Source organism: Aquila chrysaetos, chromosome 4 (genome assembly GCF_900496995.4).
Source record: "Aquila chrysaetos chrysaetos chromosome 4, bAquChr1.4, whole genome shotgun sequence".
NCBI classification, from domain to species: domain Eukaryota; kingdom Metazoa; phylum Chordata; class Aves; order Accipitriformes; family Accipitridae; genus Aquila; species Aquila chrysaetos.
This window is the reverse complement of record NC_044007.1, coordinates 6,600,533-6,621,388: the sequence shown is the minus strand read 5'-3', so window position 1 is coordinate 6,621,388 and position 20,856 is coordinate 6,600,533.

Here is a 20,856-nt window from a genome sequence, read left to right as displayed (position 1 = left end):
CTGAAGTAATTATGAGCTATTTTAGATTAAGTAACAAGACAAAGAATTCAATATGCCACATAACCAACTTTGAGGTGCCTGGAGTCTGACATGGAACTAGGCTTCCTTTACAACACATTTACAGAGCTAGACATCCCAAAGGCAGTCACATAACAGCCAACATGTTGACTGATAAGGATCCTTAAGTCAGACAATAAATACCCTGGCACAGCTATGATTTTTCATTGTTTGCTGAGGGAATAGATTTTATGGAATCACATTGTCCATCTGCCTGTCCAGTCATTTTCTGTCTGTCAGTCTGATCTAATGTCTTTGATTAATTAATAAGTTTCAGCTCAATTCAATAGAACTGAAAAATCTCCAAGCTCCTAAATTCCTACAGGTTTCATGACAGGGAATATCTAGATTGTTGAGAAAACCCATAACAGGACCATATTCAGGAAAAATTAGATTTTTCAATTAAAAACAGTTTCAACTAAACTTCTGAATTCTCTTGTGTTTGCTTTTGCCCACTTGGCTAGCAGCTCACAGATTATTATTATTCCTACAGAAACCATCCCATAAGGTAATGCACAGCAAAGCTTCAGAAAACACTGTTCTGAGTTAGTACTGAGAATGAGCTGAGGATATACTGGAAAAAAACAGGTAGCACAAAGAGACAGAGATATCCAATTGCCTTTGGGGGAGCTGAAAAAGGTGATGGAGAAGGGAAGAGAAAGTAGGAGGATCTTCAGCCTTGGTGATGGAGCTAAAAAGGAATATAAAACACAAAAACGCAGTAAGTCAAAGCTCTGATAATCATCAAACATATTTCTTATAATAATTTACAGAACATTCATCCAGCAAATTGGAAACAAGTTGCAACCACTCGCCTGCCACATATACCCTCTTACAGCAAAACATTGTAATGATCAGATGAGTGGACCAGAAAGACTGTAGTGGAGAACATGACATCCCACCTTAGTGCTTAAGGGATTCATCATGGGAAAGCAGGCCTTGTGTTTTTCCTCCTTTGAAGACAGTTTTTATATTTTAGCTAAAACCATTGTTGAATTACATCTCCAAACATTTCCAAAGAAGAAGTCATCTCTGTCGTTTCATCATTCTCTTCTTCTAGGGATCATCTTAATAAGAAAAATACAGTGAAAATAAGAAGTCTGTTGCTCTATTACATCTGTAAAGACCTCAACTTTGACAGTTTGTGTTGTTAAATCAGAGATTCTAACTGGTTAAACCCATCGAGTGACTCAGGAAGAAATCTGACTTTCATGACTTATTTTATCAATTGGGTATTGGAAATGAGAGATTCTGAGCTCTTCCTTTCTTTCAAGTCCAGACAGTTTTGGATATGCTTAAAGGAGAAAATTTAAGATGCATGCACCTTTATGTCAAAAATAAAATTGAGGGTTTTGTGCAGACTTGGAGAGTGTTTAAATATTTTTAAAGATTTCTTTGAGCATGGCTATATTATATAATGGAAGGCAGTGTAGAATTCATTGACATAACAGAGACTCCATTTGATTAAGCCACAGGATATAATGCAATGTCCTGCTGGTGTCATTTGATGTGAAAATAGACTGAAAAGTGGTGGAGACTCAACTACTTCCATTAAATAATCTCAACAGCTATTCCCATATGAAAGGAAAAGGCATCCTTAGTCAAGAACTTACATGACTCTTTTCATTTTTCTCCAGCATGGAGAGAAGCAAAATCTCAGAAGACAGTCTGATGACCACTCAGCCAGTAAAGCAATTTATTCACCTTAGAAAATCAGTAGATAATACAGATTGCTATTGAAAGAGTGGATTTTCAAGGTCTGAGGATATTTGTCCTGCAGAGACATATAGGATTTTACTACATACCTCCCTTTAGCACTTCCCAGGATGGGGGAACAACTGATCCCTGTGTCAAGATGTTTTCTATACTGAGAGAGTACATACTGAAAAACAATCTTTCTTTTTTTACTTATTTTTATTTCTTTAAGTAACAAAACATGTGTCTCTAAAGATGGTAGGATTAAATCTTCTGTTCATTTTTATTTCTCCCCACTTAACGTTAACCTTCCCTTTCCTTACTCTTAACAAAATATTTAGTAACCTTAAAGTACCATGGGTAGTAGAAAAATATTTATAGACTGAATACAGGTTCCTCTCCCTTCTTTCTCATCCTCCAAACTCTTATATATCAGTTGGAAGCAAATGGAGAAAGATATATTTCTTTGTAATTCTTGCTGGTTATCACAATGCCCTATTAGATAATGAACTGTAGCATCAGAAAAGTAATGATGCACATCAGATATGATAATAGCAGAAGAGAAGCTACACAGTGCAGTTTAGAGTGGACCTGTGCAGGACTGGACTTGCCCCTTTCAAATCATAGAAGCTCTGCTGTTGATTTCAAGCTTCCAGCTGTCTTATGAACTGCTGTTCATTTTCAGCAATATGTCATCATTAACAATATGTCTGCTTTCTTTTTTAAGCAATATGCCATCATTAATTCTGAGCTGCTGTATTCCTCAAGACACTCAGCTCAAATCCAAGCTTAATGAGGTTGAGACACATAAAGTTAGATAATTGTGTATGAGGAAAATGAAAATGGAGAAGAAAAAAAAAAAAGAAAAAAAAAGAAAAGAAAACAAGGGTGGAACAGCACAGTTTTGTTAATGTGTTTAAAGAATAAATTGAGTCTAGAGAAATTCCAGTCCCTCTCCATTTACCTTTATCATTAGTGCACCCAAGATTGAACTTGAATGTTTCTCCCTTATCTTGATGAGTTTTGTTATGTTTTATGAAGCAGCTGATGAAATATTCCATCATCTGATGGAATCTGATGGAATCTGATGTTCTTCCCCAGAACAAATGATTTGTAAGGGACAGGTTGACCTGACAGGTTAAACAGATAAATGGTTAACATGAACCTTCCACAAATGCCAGTTAAAGGAAACCAATGGTATTTTAAACTATTTTAAACATTCTGTATTTCTGGCAGTGGGAAATCCTTATTTAGACTGAAGCATCTTCTGGATTCCTAGATGTACAAATAATTATTTAAGCTCTTTTAAGCAGGATTATTCCTGTACATTTTTATATCATCTGGTGTGTTTTGAACATTAATGGTTAACTAATAGCAATAAAAATACTTATTCATGACATGGAAAACTACCAGCAGGGAGTTTAACTTTTTTTTTTTTTTTTTTCAGAAAGAGGGAAAAGATAAAACGATGAAATAAAATGGAAAAAAAGTCATCATGTCAGTGAAATGAACTGAGTTTGAATTAGTACAACACCCTTCTCTGGGCTCACTTTATTTGACTCATTGTTTTTAGTCCTTCAGCACTACCTCTATTAAAAGAATCTTAAACTTGCTGCTCTTTGTCTTAGGCTAAGTTGACGAGGAAATGAGATATCCCTCTGTCATCTTTAAAGCAAGAGTCGCAAGCATCCCTTACTATGCTGCTACATTGTAGTAAACATGATTTCGTGGTGGTGCATCACACTCACACTGTCCTTCCATTTCTTGTCAACCTGAGCGAAAGGGAAATAGCAGTTTGACAGGGGTGGTTTCCTCACCCACCTTTCCTGGAGTCAACATATTTCTTTATCGCAGGACAATAAAGTTTGGTAACGATGAGGCAGGATGAGGTCATGCAAAATCATTGACTATTAAAATTAAGCTTGATTATTAACAAATTCCTTGCTTTAAGTACAGTAATAAATACATTTTATTTAAATTGATGTGTCAAAATGAGGTGCCTGAATAAGAATCCTATTCATCCTTGGGAGAATATGCTGCTGGTAAGGACTGCACAGTAATATGACAGTCCTGCGGCATTTTAATAGAGTTGATCTTACCGTTCACACAGATGTCTTGGTGCCCAGAAAACAAGTGTGTTCCTGTTTCTCTCTTGTCCACTTAAGAGACTCCTTAAACTGGTTGCAGGCTGCTAGTTGTCCATTAAAAACTTACCTTTGTTGGGAGTGTAGAAATAAGCAGTTCATTAATTGCTGTGTAGGCAACTACCAGCCTAAGGTTCCCACCTGAGTAATGTCACATCTTGTGCTGGTTGAAACAGTCTGTAGCAGTGTCCTATCTTCTCTGCTGATGATACAGAGACCCTATGGTGTGCACACCCTCAATTTAAGCACCTTAGCTGAATTTCAAAATATAAGAAGGATGAAGCCCTTCCTTTTTAATTTTGGAGGAATACCTGTATGCTTCTTTGCTGTTATTTCCTCATATACTTCTCACTCACTCCTCTTGTGGAAAAATGTCACTGTCACTCATTTTAGTCTTGACACAGAATCTACTGTATGCTTTTTTCATCACAGCACTTCTCCTGATAAACCTAAGTTATATAAATGTATTGAGTTTATGTGGCAATGTTTTGTAGGAGGAGGGGGAGCTACAGGGGTGGCTTCTGTGAGAAGCTGCTAGAAGCTTTCCCCGTCTCTGACAGAGCCAATGCCAGCCGGCTCCAAGACGGACCCGCCACTGGCCAAGGCTGAGCCCATCAGCGCCGGTGGTAGTGCCTGCGGGAGAACATGTTTAAGAAGTGTGTGTGTGGGGGGAACTGTGCAACAACAACAGCCAGAGAGAGGAGTGAGAACATGTGAGAGCACCAGCCCTGCAGACCCCCAGGTCAGTGCAGAAGGAGGGGAGGAGGTGCTCCAGGCGCCGGAGCAGAGATTCCCCTGCAGCCCGTGGGGAAGACCCTGGTGAGGCAGGCTGTCCCCCTGCAGCCCAGGGAGGTCCACGGGGGAGCAGATCTCCACCTGCAGCCCGGGGAGGACCCCACGCCGGAGCAGGTGGGTGCTCGAAGGAGGCTGTGACCCCATGGGAAGCCCACGCTGGAGCAGGGTCCTGGCAGGACCTGTGGCCCCGTGGAGAGAGGAGCCCACGCTGGAGCAGGTTTTCTGGCAGGACTTGTGACCCCGCAGGGGACCCACGCTGGAGCAGTTCGTGAAGAACTGCAGCCCATGGGAAGGACCCATGTTGGAGAAGTTTGTGGAGGACTGTATCCCATGGGAGGGACCCCACGCTGGAGCAGGGGACGAGTGAGGAGTCCTCCTCCCCCTGAGGAGGAAGGAGCAGCAGAGACAACGTGTGAGGAACTGACCTCAACCCCCATTCCCCTTCCCCTGCACTGCTGTGCGGGATGAGGTAGAGAATTCAGGAGTAAAGCTATGCCTGGGAAGAAGTGAGAGATGGGGAGGAAGGTGTTTTTTAAGATTTGGGTTTTTTTCTCATTTTCCTACTCTGATTTTGATTGGTAACAAATTAAACTAATTTTTTTCCCCAAGTTGAGTCTGTTTTGCCCATGACAGTAATTGGTGAGCCATCTCTCCCTGCCCTTATCTCGACCCACGAGCCTTTCATTATGTTTTCTCTCCCCTGTCCAGCTGAGGAGGGGAGTGGTAGAGCAGCTTTGGTGGGCACCTGGTGTCCAGCCATGGTCAACCCACCACAATGAAATTTTGGAAAATAGTAATGTGGAAACTATAACCATGGTAAGATCCATCCACAACATGAACACAGTGGAAAGAGGAAGAGGAAAGTCCCTGTGATCACTGCAGCATCATTTAAATTGACTTTCCTGCACCCCACTGGGCACAGGGTGTATGCATTAAGTTTTTCTTCAGATAAATCCATTATATTCTACAGTGAGTCATTCATGCTTAGGGCATGAAGCCCTTTGTATTTTAAAATTATTGCCTGAATGCAATTTTTATATCTCAAATTTTGTTTGGTTTTGGGCTTTCATCATTTCAGAAGTATAATTTTCAAGTAGAAGAACCAGTTTGCTTCAGCAAACCAACATCTTGCAATACTCCAAGAGAAGTAATATTTGAATTTCCATGTTCTTGGATGCTCAGTGGAACTTGATAAACCTCTTGGAGGTTTGCAGTGAAAATTAAAAAGTTTTCCAGTTAGATACAAGAGGTATACAATTGCCATATTTGCTGTAAAGTTGAGTGTCTCTCATTGATTTTAATAATGACTTAATAACAAATACATTTTTCTGGAGTTCCATGAGCAAAGAAAAACTTGTTCTTCATTTTGCCTAGTGAAGTAAATCAAGAAAAGGACTTCTTGTAAAGGTGACGTCCAGCCTGAAGTGAAATAAGAGGAGATGCTCCTTCCTGTTCTACATGGAAACCCAAGGCATAATGAAACATTAAGTACCTTTTTGCTCACATTTCAACTGGTAGTTCTTATGAATATTTGCCTTGTCTTATCAATACTTCCATTTATCACTTAATTTCCCCACTGGCTCTCCCATCTCTAGGCTTTGGGAAGAACAGAAGAGGGGGGATGGAGGGTCAGAAGTTTTAGGCTTGTTTAATGACAGAACAAGAGTAAAATTTAAATTAGTTCAAAATTTTCAGAGTGAATATTTGACTTCACTTCAGAATTGCTTTTAATAATCTAAAACTGGATCTCCACTCCAGCCATTCAGGGTCTGCTCATATTTAATGAATGACAAAATAAATACAGTCTTGACTGTAGAATAAGCCTATAATGAAAAATATATTTTAAAAGCTAGCTATATTTGCAGCACTTGGATGAAGTTTTGGGTTGCCTAAGTTGAGAAAGTTTTACATTATATATCTGGTATAAGAACTTAATGATACTTGCCTCTAAGGTTGAGAATTTGACTTGCAAAAAGGATGCATGGGGATGCAAAAAAGGCATACAAAGCAGACACCAAGGTTTTCTTACATGTCACCTACAACACCTGCAGAAAGTGACCTTATTTAGTTTCGATTTTGCCTATATAAAAAATGCAAATCAGGATCAGCAGAAATTATACAAGAACCGAAGAGTAAAGATTGCCTAGCACAGAGGAAAGGAAGCTCACTGAGTCCTCATTAGAAATTAAATTGTCTATAAAAAAGAAAGAGAGAATGCTTCATACTCTTTTTCTGAGTCCAAAGATATGTCATTGTTGCTTCAAAGGGTGATGCCCTATGGAAATATGAAGTAGAGTTTTGTTTTTCTGCTATCATCATGATTTTCAGTTTCTCACTTATCCGAATTGTACAGTATGTCATTCATTGATATGACAGCAAATTTCTATCCCATGCAGGCTTCTCACTATTAATGCGAAAGGTGAAAAAATAGTGAAATTACAGTAGATATTTTTACGTGGTGATGGAAGGGACACTGGGAAGTATGCTAAGCATTTGCTATTGTTGTTAACAATAGATAAACTTGAACTGCAGATGACATAAAAAGTATTTTCCATAATTTGGAGTTGTAAGATTATGGGCTGCAGGACTAAACAGAGATCAAGACATATTTCCTCAGACATTCAAAATGTATGAAATATGTCTGAAGTAATGTGACTATTAAGTAAAAAATCTCTTTATCCCAGCATGAAAAGAGATTTTCCTATATCAGAGGTGTACAGTTGGAACTCCTTTAAATATTCTGTAAGTCAGTAGGTTTTCCATTCCTTACTGGAATTTTTTTGAGCTCTGGCATGAATGAAACCATTTTGTAAATTGTGTGATATAACAGCTGCCACTTAGGATCCGCTGGAGCAGGAACAGAGAGACTGCGCTGTGGATGATGACTTAAGCAAAACCAACACTGGTTACCCTGCAGGAAATAGATCTTCAGTTCAAGTGTTGCATGTTTATAAGATCAGACGTGACCTTCATCATATTGTAATGGAGAGCTGTGTCATGGTCCGCTCCTCAATCCACTGTAGGCATCAAGGTTGGAATAAAACTCTTCTAACTTTAGTTATCTACAGTGTAGAGGTCTACATCTGAAACAGCTATTTAGAGTCCCTCCATGACAGGTAATGGGGAAGACCTGGCACTTATGCAAGCTGATCCATCTCATTCAGAGGTAGACATCTTCAACAGATTGGGTGAAGCATCCTCTATAGTTGTTTATTTCTCTTCATTGACCAAGGAATCTAGGGTGTCTTGACAACTTGTTCAAATGTAAAAGCCTACGCAGAATACACCTACAAGATAGGCAAGATAAAGTGCACATCAACTTCCACAGGAAACAGAAGTTCATTTAAACAGATGGTGTGACAATCTTGGCCCAATACCGAGAATGTAAACAGTCAACAAAAGCTTTCCATAGAATAATTATTCTATGGTTTCTGGTACTTCTGCATCCAAAAGTCTGAAAAGGTGGGCCACACATCATTATGGACAGCAATATTAGTCTGAAAGGCTTAAATAATTAATTTTTTTCAGCAGCTTGTAAACTGACGTTGAAAAGTAATGAACTAGGCCCCAAAATTCATGTAAAATATTATCCTAAAATTACTATATACACATTAATTTTTATTATTGTTTCAACATATATGCCTGTTGCTATTTTTTTTAGTGCTCTTCATTTCAAGACAAAGGTCTAAGGAGCATGTTGGGACCTCCTGTTTCTCTCATTTAAAAACCTATAATAAAAAAAGAGGACAGATGCATTTCATTCTACGTTATGTATGCTTAGATGGATTTAGGATAAGTATATTTAAAATAATTATCAAAAACCTGCTTCCCTCTTTTGCTTTGTCATTCCCTCTTTTAGTTACTTGTTACAGTGACAATAGGCACTGCATTTTCATACTTAGTAATTCTCAAAGGATATTATTTGTCTGTAGCTGAGAATTTCTGGGGGTAATTATGTTGGGAATCACTTTGGAAGAAATCCCAATAAATTATTGTATTTTTCTTTTGTCTGAAAATTTTATGTCTGTCATAGCAATTGGTCCCTTCAAGATGGTAACCTCTGAAAAATGACACGTCATTTTCACCTACCATTTTTTCCAAGATTTTTCTTCCCTGTTCTACTCATCTGTTTATTACTCTGCTTGCTCCAAATATCTGCTGACACATTTTTAGCTTTATTTCCCCAGTTCCTCATTTCTGTTTCTTACTTTTTAAAGCTCAGCGATACTAATATTTCAAGATCTGGGTGATTTTATGCTAGATAAATATTTATCTTGCTTTATTTCTTTCCCACCCACCATGGCAATATCTTCCAGGGTTTTGACTATGCTCATCCTCTTTGGTCTCTGTTTGTTTTTACAGTGTGAGTATATGGACTTGGGGATGTCTGTGTTGTCACTTTTAAGGGTTCCTTTCAATGTCTGTAAACAGGCCTGCCTGAGAGATTTATCGTTACCATAGAATCACTCAGGTTGGAAAAGACCTTTAAGATCATCAAGTCCAACTGTTAACCTAGCACTGGCAAGTCCACCACAAAACCATGGCCCTAAGCACCACATGTAGACGTCTTTTAAATACCTCCAGAGATGTCACTTAACCACTTCCCTGGGAAGCCTGTTCCAATGCTTGACAACCCTTTTGGTGAAGAATTTTTTCTTAATATCTAATCTAAACCTCTCTTGGCACAACTTAAGTTCATTTTCTCTTGTCCTATCACTTGTTACTTGGGAGAAAAGACAAACGCCCACCTCACCACAACCTCCTTTCAGATAGTTGCAGAGAGCGATAAGGTCTCCCCTCAGCCTCCTTTTCTCCAGGCTAAACAACCCCAGTTCCCTCAGCCGCTCCACATAGGACTTGTTCTCCAGACCCTTCACCAGCTTTGTTGCTCTTCTCTGGACACGCTCCAGCACCTCAATGTCTTTCTTGTAGCGAGGGGCCCAAAACCGAACACAGTATTTGAGGTGTCGCCTCACCAGTGCCAAGTACAAGGGCACGATCACTTCCCTAGTCCTGCTGGCCCCATTATTTCTGAGACAAGCCAGGATGCTTAGTGTCCAGAAGAGCTGCCTCCTTAGTGCCACCCACTAAGACATGGTTTCTATTTGCTTTCCCTTCCTCTCAGCAGTGTTGTAAGCTTCCTGAACAGCAGAAACACTAGAAATCGTGCAAAAATACCCATTCTCCTGCTTTAGTCTGTATTTTAATTTACTTAGCAAGGTTGCAGAAACAAGAAAAAAGTTATTTTGTTTAGATTTCCCCCCAGGAACCAGGATGTCAAAGTGAGGACAGTGAAAGAAATTGGCTTTAATTGCTGGTTTTCATTTCTTTAACCAAAGTAAAAAATTTTTATAAGGCATTTTCTCCATGAGAGAGCAACTTGGGCATTTCTTTATCACTTTAGGACCCTGCATCTTTCTGAAATTACAAAGTCTCTTTGCCAGCTATTTAGGTGATTCACTGTGTAATACAAATTGGACAATCCAGAAGTCTTTCAGAACTCACAAAAATTGTTTATAGTAACAAGATCATGTAGGGATCTTACATGTTCTCTCTCACAATTCACTTTCTGGCCCCATGTGCCTTTCTGAAACCTCTCTTCTCACCCAGATTCCTTAAATCCACTTTCTAGTCTTCCCTAGCTTTTCTCATAGCTGGCTTTGCTCATTCAGTTTGAGATCAAGACACCCGCATTTAAGTCTGTATCAGAGCTAGGAGGTCTCCCTTTCCATAGTGATCAGTGGACTTCAGTCAGTAAATTAAATAAAGTATAGGTATTATGGACCCAGTTTATTTCTTTAAATATCTTTACAAAGCTTCACTAAACTATTTGCAGATTAGTTGCCTAAACTCTAGTACTATTTGAGATGTTATCATGTACTGCTATAGACACTTAGGGTTGGAATAAAGCTGCTTGACACTGATATACAGACAAGAGTGGAATTTAAAAAGAGGTAGAAGGTACAGGAGACAGATTATATAAATTTATGTCCCTTGGATATTGGGAACCCTTCACGTGGTCAGCACCAGATGGACTTCTCTGTCAGGTTACGCAGCATGCTGTGCAGAAACCCATCTGTGTTGAGGTTCAACATAGGCTGGGATATCTGCTCACTTGTACGTGAGTTTTGTTGTAGTCATGATCATAAACTATGTCTCGTCTCACAAACGGAAGGCAGGTGGACAGTCCTTTGCATGCCAAGGCAGTGAGGGACTTGGCAAGGGAGTTGTATATGGGGTCACCAGCATACACACAGGTCAGCTTGACACATACCTTCACTACATGTTAGTCAAGACTCAAATATGTATACTAGTGTTATGACATTATTATAGCGGCCACTTACTGCTAACATACAGATATCTGCATAGCTATGACCTACGTTCAGGTTCTGCTTAAAATCGCCAGCTCTTCATAAAAGATATTCTACAAGGAACTGAGAGAGATTCCCCATTATCTGAAGGTCCACCTGATTTCCAGCAGCTACAGAAAGGTGAAGATCACACCAGAAAAAAGGCAAGAGATCCATTTTCCAGTCCTATACTCCGCCCTGCTATACCAGTTAGTCCTGTTCTCTTCAGTGCCCAGTCTTTTGTCTGATTTACCATTTCTGCACTATATCTGCCTTCCTTCAAATACTCAAACTTACTTCCTGTGATGTTATTCTCTACGTATTTGAATCTATAACTTGAGCTTCATTCTCTTTCACATGACCGTAAGTATTCAAGTTATGGATTCAACTGGAGTTGTCTGCAGTGCAGGTGCTGGGTTCACACTCCTGCTGGAGCACCAGAGGGCTACCCAGCCTGGAGAGGATGGAAATGAGAGAATGACAAAAGCTAAAATGTCTCACAAAACTAAGGGATTTTTAGCATTTCTTGAAAGACCACACCAAGCACTCCCTCTAATAGCAGGGGGAAAGGGACGGTTCTCATAGGGCCACCCCATGTATTATCTTCCTGGGTATCTCTCAAGTAAGGGCTCGGCAAATAAGCCTGTGAAAAAGTGAGGGATTTTGACCTTGCATCTAACAGATGTGAAGACCGAGCTAAAAACCATAAGTACAAACCTAACCTGAAGAAGCTGGCATCTGCGATATGTGGTCCTTAACGGTTTGCATTTTGAAGCCAAAATATCAGTCAAGCAACCGTCAGCGCAATTTCTTTTGCTTGATCTACAGTTTTTAGATCTGTACATGTTGTCTATTCCTTTTTAGATCTGTACATGTTTATCTCCAGGATTCATGCTTTTAAACATTTTATTTCTTATTTCCACAATGGCTTTTCAGAGTCCCATTAAAGAGAATGGCTTTTCCTCAAAGCAAATTACAAAGAGCTGGGAATAAACATACAGAAACGAAAATAAGGGCATTAAGTGAGAGAAGAAAACAAGGTTTATTTAACATGCAAGGGGAAAAAAGGTATTTTGCTATGAGGTATTTTTTCAGCATATAGTTACGAAGTCAGAATGTCAGTGTTAAAAAGAGTGATCACTAATCTGAATCTTGTTGGTTTTTCCCCCACAGAAATCTAGTTACAGTATTTTTCTTTATTCTCTTGGGTTGTTCAGATTAGGGCAAGTCATCCATAAAGCCTCATGTATAATTCATGCAAAGACTTAGTGCACTGTGTATTTGCCCTGCTTCAGTAAAATCACATTATTATAATTTGACTTTCGATATAGAGTGCTTATTTATTTAAAATTTTAATTAGAGTCATAATTATGTCTAGTATTCACAATAGTCAATATCAGTAGTAGAGCTGGACAAAAACAATTAGTTCAGGATGCTTTTTTATAGATGAATTTTTTTCCTGCCCCACACCCTAAACTAAAGCAAAAGAGCATATGAAGAAAAAGCACATATATCCTGTTTTAAAGATATAATAAAATAAAATGGAATTAAAATTAAAGGAAGAGTTGCCAGATATTAATGGGAATTTCTGGAAATATAGTGCATTTTTATGATCTCTCTTGCATTCTAGGTAAATAAATAAATAATACTTCTACTGAAAACATTGCAATTATACTGGTATGAATGCACTGGAAGTCTGAGATAAAACAGATTCACTGCAACCATAAAAGCTGTAGGGAAGGATCTTCAGTACTGACAGAAAGCAGAATCAGTAAGATTATTATTTTTCCTTCTTCTAATATTAATTATGAACTAGTTCATATCTTCACTGAAGTTAAGAGATATCTGTAATTATCTTTTCCATAACGATAGCAGAATATCATAACAGGAATTTATTATTTGAGTTTCTTATGACATGAAATGTGATGTTGAGGCTAATCAAATACATGCCAGGAAGTTCTAGTTTCTGCCATCTAAGTATCAAAACAGAAAGCATCCTCTTATCAGGTTTCAGAGCCCAGAACAGCTTTCTGATAGTAGCCAGCTGACTTTCTAAGTATTCAGAGCACCCTCCTTCTTGTGAGAATATTCAAATCAAACCTTTCACAAAGAGTGTCTTAATCAACACATTCAAGGCTATCCTAAGGGATTCTATCCTCTGTTCAAATTAATGATTGCTTACTTAAAGTTAATCAGCTATTGACTAAAAATATATTAGCAATGCTTGAAAATAGACCCAGCAAGCTCCGTGTGACCAGCAGCTTGACCACTGGGCTATTAATTTAGGTCTATGGATAAGGCTTTGCTCTGAGTACAGAAGGCATGGACGAATGCCAGACAACGTGGAGAAACCTGTACGAAAAAGAGACTCATTTCATCTCTTCCTCAACAGAATAGCCTATAGCTTGGTGGTGACGGCATCTCCTCTTGCAGAAGATAGCTTCAGATCTGAGTTTTCCACGCCACCTGGAGAGTCAACGAGAGGCAGATTTCCTATGCCCTGGACAACTAGTTTTCAGAACGCAGCTACTGAACAAGAGGGAACATTGTTCATGTCTGCCAACATCTTAGAAGAAGTAGGTGATGCTCCATTTATCAGAGAGACAAAATCCCTAGCTGTTCCCAATACATTTCAATTAGATCAAGCACCTTAAGTGAAATAAGCATGGGGATGACTGTTTTGAGGTACAGTGCTGCTGATTAATAACATGGAAGATCATGTAATGAGCTAGATTAAACCCTTTGTAGATCAGTATCTTAACTTCTGACAGTGGAATGTAGTATACGGCTAGAGATTGGATATAGAAAATGAACAAGGGAAAAAAAGAACAATGCTCATCTCCAGATGTCTGGCAGTTTTTAACAGAGGGTGCTCTGGAGCCAGAGCACATATTCATTGTTTTGTGCTTAATACCCCTTCATGGACTTTGCCTTCATGAATTTAATTATATTTTTGGCCACTGCAGAGTCTTACAATGAGTTCTGCAGTTTAATTATTTTCTCTTTGAAAAAGATTTCCTGTCATGTTCACAGTTCAGCTTGGTACTCTCATAGTCACGCCACAGTCACACATATACACACTATGTATACATTCACGGTTTTCATTTACCTCTTCCAAACTGAAGTCTTTGTAACTCCTTGAATGGTAGCTATTCTGTATAGCTGAGGGTATTTTTTTCTTTTTTTTTTTTCCCTCCTTGTAACTTTGCTTTTGACATTATCCGTTTTGCGATATGGGAGTGTCAGCATTAAACAATATGAATGCACCAGATAATTTAAGAAAATATGATTCCTCCTGTATTCCTTTCTAAAAAGGTCCTGCATCATATTTGTCTTATTTAATAAACAATGGCACGACTAGAAAGCTTAAAGTCCCTAGGAAACCTAAGCTGGTATTCCATTGCTTGCATTTTTTAATTTAACAATTCATTCCCACCTGAACGATCTAAGTGCTGGAATCTTTTGCTTTTCTGGGTCTTCCTCATCAGCTGAAAAAGCAAAGACCTGTATCATTAAAGAAAAATGCCTGTGCCTTCTGCTATATAAATGCAAACCCACACTTTAAGGATCATTTACGTCTGAAAAGCCTATACTGACTACAGAAAAACTTTTATATGAATAATAAAGGGTGTCCAAACTTACTCGAAATAGAATTTCACTCCCGTTAAAAGTCAATGAAGCCAAAGAAGTATCTCAGAAAATTGACTCAATAAAAGACTAACTGAAAATCCACATTTTAAAGCTTTGCTGAGAACATTTCACCACAAAGACAAAGACAGTGTAAGTATTAAGCTAAGGAGAATTACAGTGCTATAGCATTTGTCAGCGCAGATCACTCCCCAGGAACTGAAGGTATTAACAAGGCAGCCTACATCAGTTTTGAGCTAATGAAAAGTTGACAATGAGAAGATTATAAAACTGAGGAAGGATCTTGCTCTCTGTCCTCTTCTTCAGTATTCTGCAACTCCTTAAAGTCATTTTCTAGACCAAGGCAGTTCAAGAAATAGCAATGTCCCAGTTCAGATGGCAACATCACTAGAACTTCAATATATGTTGTTTAGATTTGGTTGTAAAGCTCTGGGAAGGGATTTTATTAACATTTTCTTGCAATGATTACACCGGTATGTTGAAATGTTATTGCAATTTCAAACAGTAACAGTTTTCCCTGGTAATCAGCAAGTAGCTTACACTTTGGGAGAAAAGATATAAGCTAACGTTGGTCTACAAAAAGAAATAATGGTATTTAAATTTATATTTAAGATACTTGATATTCATTAATTTGCTTGCTGTAAGATCATTCATTGATTTTTTTTTTCTTTTCTGATATTTATATTGTTTTTTTATGTTAGGATTATTCATATTTACCCATTTATAAAAATGTTACTGCTATTCATGGAGCATCAGATTAGACTATCCTTAAATAAAATTAATTACGATCTACAAATTTTTTCAATTATCTATGACACACTAAATTACAAACCGTGACAAAATGTGGAAATAAGGTACGTGTCCTACTCTAGCACATTTCACCTCTCAGGGGAGAAGTCTCCACTAAAATTTCTCCTGAGATGCATGCAAGGGAGGATTTAAAGTGACTCTGTCACAGCTTGTTGTTGGATTATTGTTCTTTTTACTTCCTGGTTTTTTTTTTATTTCTCTTCAGTTAAAAGTTATTTAAATTAAAACTTCATTTCTTTTAACTATTTTTAATTATGTTCCCTTACTCATGGCAGAAAACAGTTATGATTAAAATTTTGATATCCATAACTTAACCAGCATTAAGAAATGTAGTTGCTGAGACACTTTTTGTTGCTGTTTCCTGAGAACTGGACTGCTGCTGAACAGTGTAGAGACAACAGGGGGGATTCTGGGAGTTAAAAGGTGTTTCACTTTTCCAGTATGACTTACAAGGAGAACGTGGATGGCACACTGTAATTCTAGACAAGAGTTTGTGATTCACTGGAAGAGAAGATGTTCCTCTTGTGCTGAGTTAGCAAATCTTAAGGGCAAACCCTTTTGTCTTACATATAGGTTTGCTGCCCTTGAAAGGATACAGAATACCTTCAGTAATTTGGCGTTACCTGAAAATCACATTTCACAAGCAGACAAACATCAGAGATAAATCTCATAACTGACTTTTATCAAAATGTAGGTCAAACATACGTTGCAAAGGTTGCCTAAGAAAATTTCTCTATGGAAATTAAGGAGCTTTCTTGCTTTTTCTAAAGACTTTCACTCTGCCAATTCTTTTGCAGATATAATTTCCTAACTCTCTCCAGCAGTGGTACAGAAGATAGATCCCTGTAAACTACCTATAAGTCGTCAGACAGACCGTTGGCAGGAGCACAGAAAGGGGAAAAACTTGCGTTATATACATACCGCTGGCTCCCCACCAACCCCATATTCCTACCGCAGGTGAAATAGGGCACTCAAAGCATAGAAATTATTCAGAAAAATCTTTCTTATGGTGCTTTTTTTTAAAAAAAAAATATTCCTTTGTATTCAATACTTCTTGCAAATCCTCATTGCTTATCCCATTCACACGTAGAGAATCACCTTGAGGATGCTCTTAACACTCAGGGTTAAGTCTGCAAATTGTCAGCAAATTTGCAAACTTGCCAGTCCTTTGATTTCTAAGGACTGTGGAGCCTCGCTCCTGCCTCATTCTGATAATGATCCTTTAGAGTCATCAAAGTCTGTACTTGAATTACTTGACTCATCTTATAACAGAACAAATATCAGTCAGGGAAATCATGTGAAATTATTTTCCAGAACAAAAGGAATAAGATTCATATTTCCTACATTTAGACATCTACCTTACTGTAGACATCTGTACCTGAGGTAGTTAGCTGGATCCTTTATTATAGTCAGTAGAAAAATAGGCATTTGCAGGATGAGATTCCCATCTGCTAAGGCAGTTGTTTCTAACACAGATTATATGAATAGCTATCTGGAAATGCCTATTTCTCTCCATTAGCTATTAAAACCCAACAAACAAACAAACAAGTTTTGAAAGCTAGGTCATACATAGAGGTCCAAAGTCAGACAAGGTGAGTCTGATCATGAAATCTGCATATGACATACTTTATGAGCACTATGTTCTGCGGCCACTCTTGAGAAGACAGGCTTTGTCATAACACATTTAATAAGTTAATGCTAACACACACTGCTGAAAGGTGATATAATTAACTGTACAGACTCTTTCAACAGCAGAATTCAAACTATTTACAAATCTTACTCATGGATTGTATTTCTCTGAAGCTACAAGAATGTTAAAACATTCCAAAACATCAAAATAAAAACTAGCATACATTTTAAGAAATGAAAGCACTTCTTCGTTTAGGTATTGTATTATATTTGCCTGTTGTTGGTGATTAGTTTTTTATGATTATCAAGGCAAGTGATTTATTATGAAAAAGTCCACAGATCTCAAAAGTTTAATGCATTTTAGCATGTATTATTGCACTGTGCAAAAATTGCATCCAATACACATTATCCATTATGCACTTATTTGTTATTATTCTTTTTCATAAATTTCAGTTTTGTAGTCAAAGAGCAGAGAAAATTTCATGTAACTGACAACTAAAACCACAACATGAACAGTAAATACTTTGATGTGCAAATTAGGATGAAAACGATCCGGCTAAATTATTCTTGTATTCTAATCATTTACTGAAAGAAAATAAGACAGGTTCACTTACAATTTGCTAAAGAGACAGGGAATGAAATTATAGATAACACTAATAATGAGCAGTTCAATTAATTTTAGTTCTTCTAAATATTTCAGAAATGGAGATTGCAAAAGGTTAAACTGAGCTGTAGAACGTTATTATATCCATGCATTATTGATTAAATAGTAACTGTGAACAAGACAAAAAACTTTGTGTGCAAGGCTCTATAGAAAAACATGTGTATTGTGTGCCATATGCAAAATGGAGACAATCTTTACAATAATAAATACCTATTTCCATCCTCTCCTCTCCTCTCCTCTCCTCTCCTCTCCTCTCCTCTCCTCTCCTCTCCTCTCCTCTCCTCTCCTCTCCTCTCCTCTCCTCTCCTCTCCTTTTCTCTCGTCTCCTCTCCTCTCCAAAGTATTTCAGTCAACATTCAGCATATCTGAAAAATGATACTGTGTTTAGCTTTATTTAATGAAAAATATTATTTAAAAAAAAAATGAAAATTTTGATCTTGTTCTATTTTTTTCTATCATACAGTGATTCCCCAGCCAGATGTACATGTAGGCTATTTACTCCTTAAACAGGCACAGTCTGGAGCACATTTCTCTCCAGAATTTGCAAAACAGTCTGTCAAATAAAATCAACATCATTCACCTGTTTGGTGGAGCCTGTATCTGCTTTCCAACCACATTGTGAAGAATTAGGACTTACTCACCTCTGCAGTTCTTAGCATCTTATATGTACACTTAACCTACACAATTCTCTCTCACTTCCTGCTTCCACTTGTTCTGTTTGTTTTTTGGTTTTTTTTTTTTTAAACTCTCATGTTGTCCCTTATAAGCTTTTTGCAGCAGGAACGTCTTTGAAATTGCAGTTTCAGCAGATGTCCCAGGACAAAGGTGGCACAATGAAATGATGAAGCAGGCCCTTCAAAAGGATGAATGTTGCTAAACAATTTGTTCACATACATCTTTGTCTAGCTGCTTAACTTGGTTTTAGGGTGGGAGATTGACCTAATTTTCCCTTCATTTGTATGCCTCTAGTGCACTTATTCATGCATCATAGAATTTAAATTATCTTCCCTCATACTGGGAGCTAAAATGTAGTCTTATCTGAAAATCTATCCCTTCTTAACATGCTCATTCATCACATATACCAATGTATCTCTAAAAAGTAAGCCTAACAACTAAAATGGATATAATGGACTCATGTCTTGCTATTTTAGAGGAGTTAATTGAAGCATTGTTCTGGCACCAAAAGCTATGGTGTAAAACCTGAAGTTGCACTTTGTCCCCATGTTCCAAAACCTAGTGAAAGCTGGGGGGGTCTTCCTTAGGTAGATACCAACCTTTCATGAGATGCTGAGTGTCTCATAGAGCTGTGAAAGACATGTGGGAAGAGTGCTGATAGAAAAAGAGCTAAGATCCATTACTGATGAGCTTCCTGACCAGAGCAGAACAATGTGCAAAAAGAAAAGATGGTATTTGTAATTAATCTTATAAAGATACAACCTTGGACTCAAGGAGTTCTTGAGGCACAGATTTCAAGAAGTTGGAGAGCTGCTTCACAGGATTGCAGTGACATCTTTTTCTTCTTTTCTTCACAAGGCATCCCCTTTTTGTTTAGTCTTGGACATGTGACGGATACTAGATAGGTGGACCTTTCTCCTGGGCATGTATGGCCACTCTTCTGTACCCTAGACAAGAAAATTGAATGTATATGGTGTTTCATATACATTGCCTTGTGTTGTATTGCTAAGTATGAATGTATAACAAACTCAAGAACCTGTAAGGTTAGAATTACTATTTAAACTGAAGTCATGAGGGGTCAGGATAGGGAAAATGATGTCCATACAAGCTTCAGACTTCAAGTTTCCCACATTTCTAGCTGCTCTAATTTGTCACAAATCACTTTACAGCCTGTAATGTTGCGAAACCCAGAAGATTATTTATTTAATGAGGTATTTTCTAGTCTGAACTAAGCTTTCTCAAAGGAACCATTATCAGGGAAGGCAGGGTGAAAGCATCCTTCTTTCTTATAGAGAGGAGGTATGGCTACCTGTTTGTTTTCTTGTTTATTTTTGGCTACTCGTTTTATTTCTTCATTTTTGAATGGAAAGTGGAGTTAGCCCTGGAGAAATCAGTTTCATACTTACAGTGGCCCAAAGCAACAGTGCAACAGTTAGACATGATAAAGGTAGAGCCATTACAGACTGCACTGTATTCAAGAGTCAGTATTCATCATTATCCTAAGAGTGAGGAACATTAATAGTCCTTGTCCTGCCTTCACAGTGAATCATGGCTGTTGGGAGACAGAAGCATAGATATAGGTTGTTTTATCTCTTTAAAAGCAATCCTGTATTTCACTGTTAAAAATATTAATTATTTATTCAATTCTATTTGTAGACTTTTATAGAAAAACTAAAGAACAGCATCATGGAAAGGAAATGCTCAAGAATGGAAACTCAGAATATCCCTGCACAGCTTATGTCATTTTGTCATTGGGTGACCACATCTATTTGGCAGTGTTCATCTATGGCAGCGAGCCCTGTAAATATAAATTACAGTTTTCATGCCAGTTCCATATGCAACCCTGGCACCTGACACAAGAAGCAGCACTGCCTTATGTTTGCAAGTTGTTGTTAAATGCTGACAAGGATTCAAAGACAAATTCACGCAGACACTGACCATCAGGGAAAGAGAAAGAGAGAGACAGATAAGGTTTCAAAGGTTCTAAGAGGATCCATTCTCTCCATATCACCTGCATCTTTTGCACTAGGATTAAAAGCTGGTATAAAAAAAAAAAAGAAAAAAAGAAAGCAAAAAAAAAAATCCCCCCAAAACCCCACCCCCCTTAAAAAATGAACAAAAAACCCCCACCAGCCAGAAAAGTAAGGTCAAAGAAAGTGTATTCCTTTGATGAACATGACTGGCAAACTGGCAGAAACAGATGAGCAGGAGGCTGAGGTACAAAATTTTTTTGCTTCAGTCTTCACTGGCAACCTGTCTTCTCACACTTCTTGAGTGGATGGACCACAAGACTGGGACTGAGGGAGCAAAGTCCCTCCTACTGTAAGAGAAGATCAGGTTCATGACAACCAGAGGAACTTGAATATACATAAGTCTATGGGACCTGATG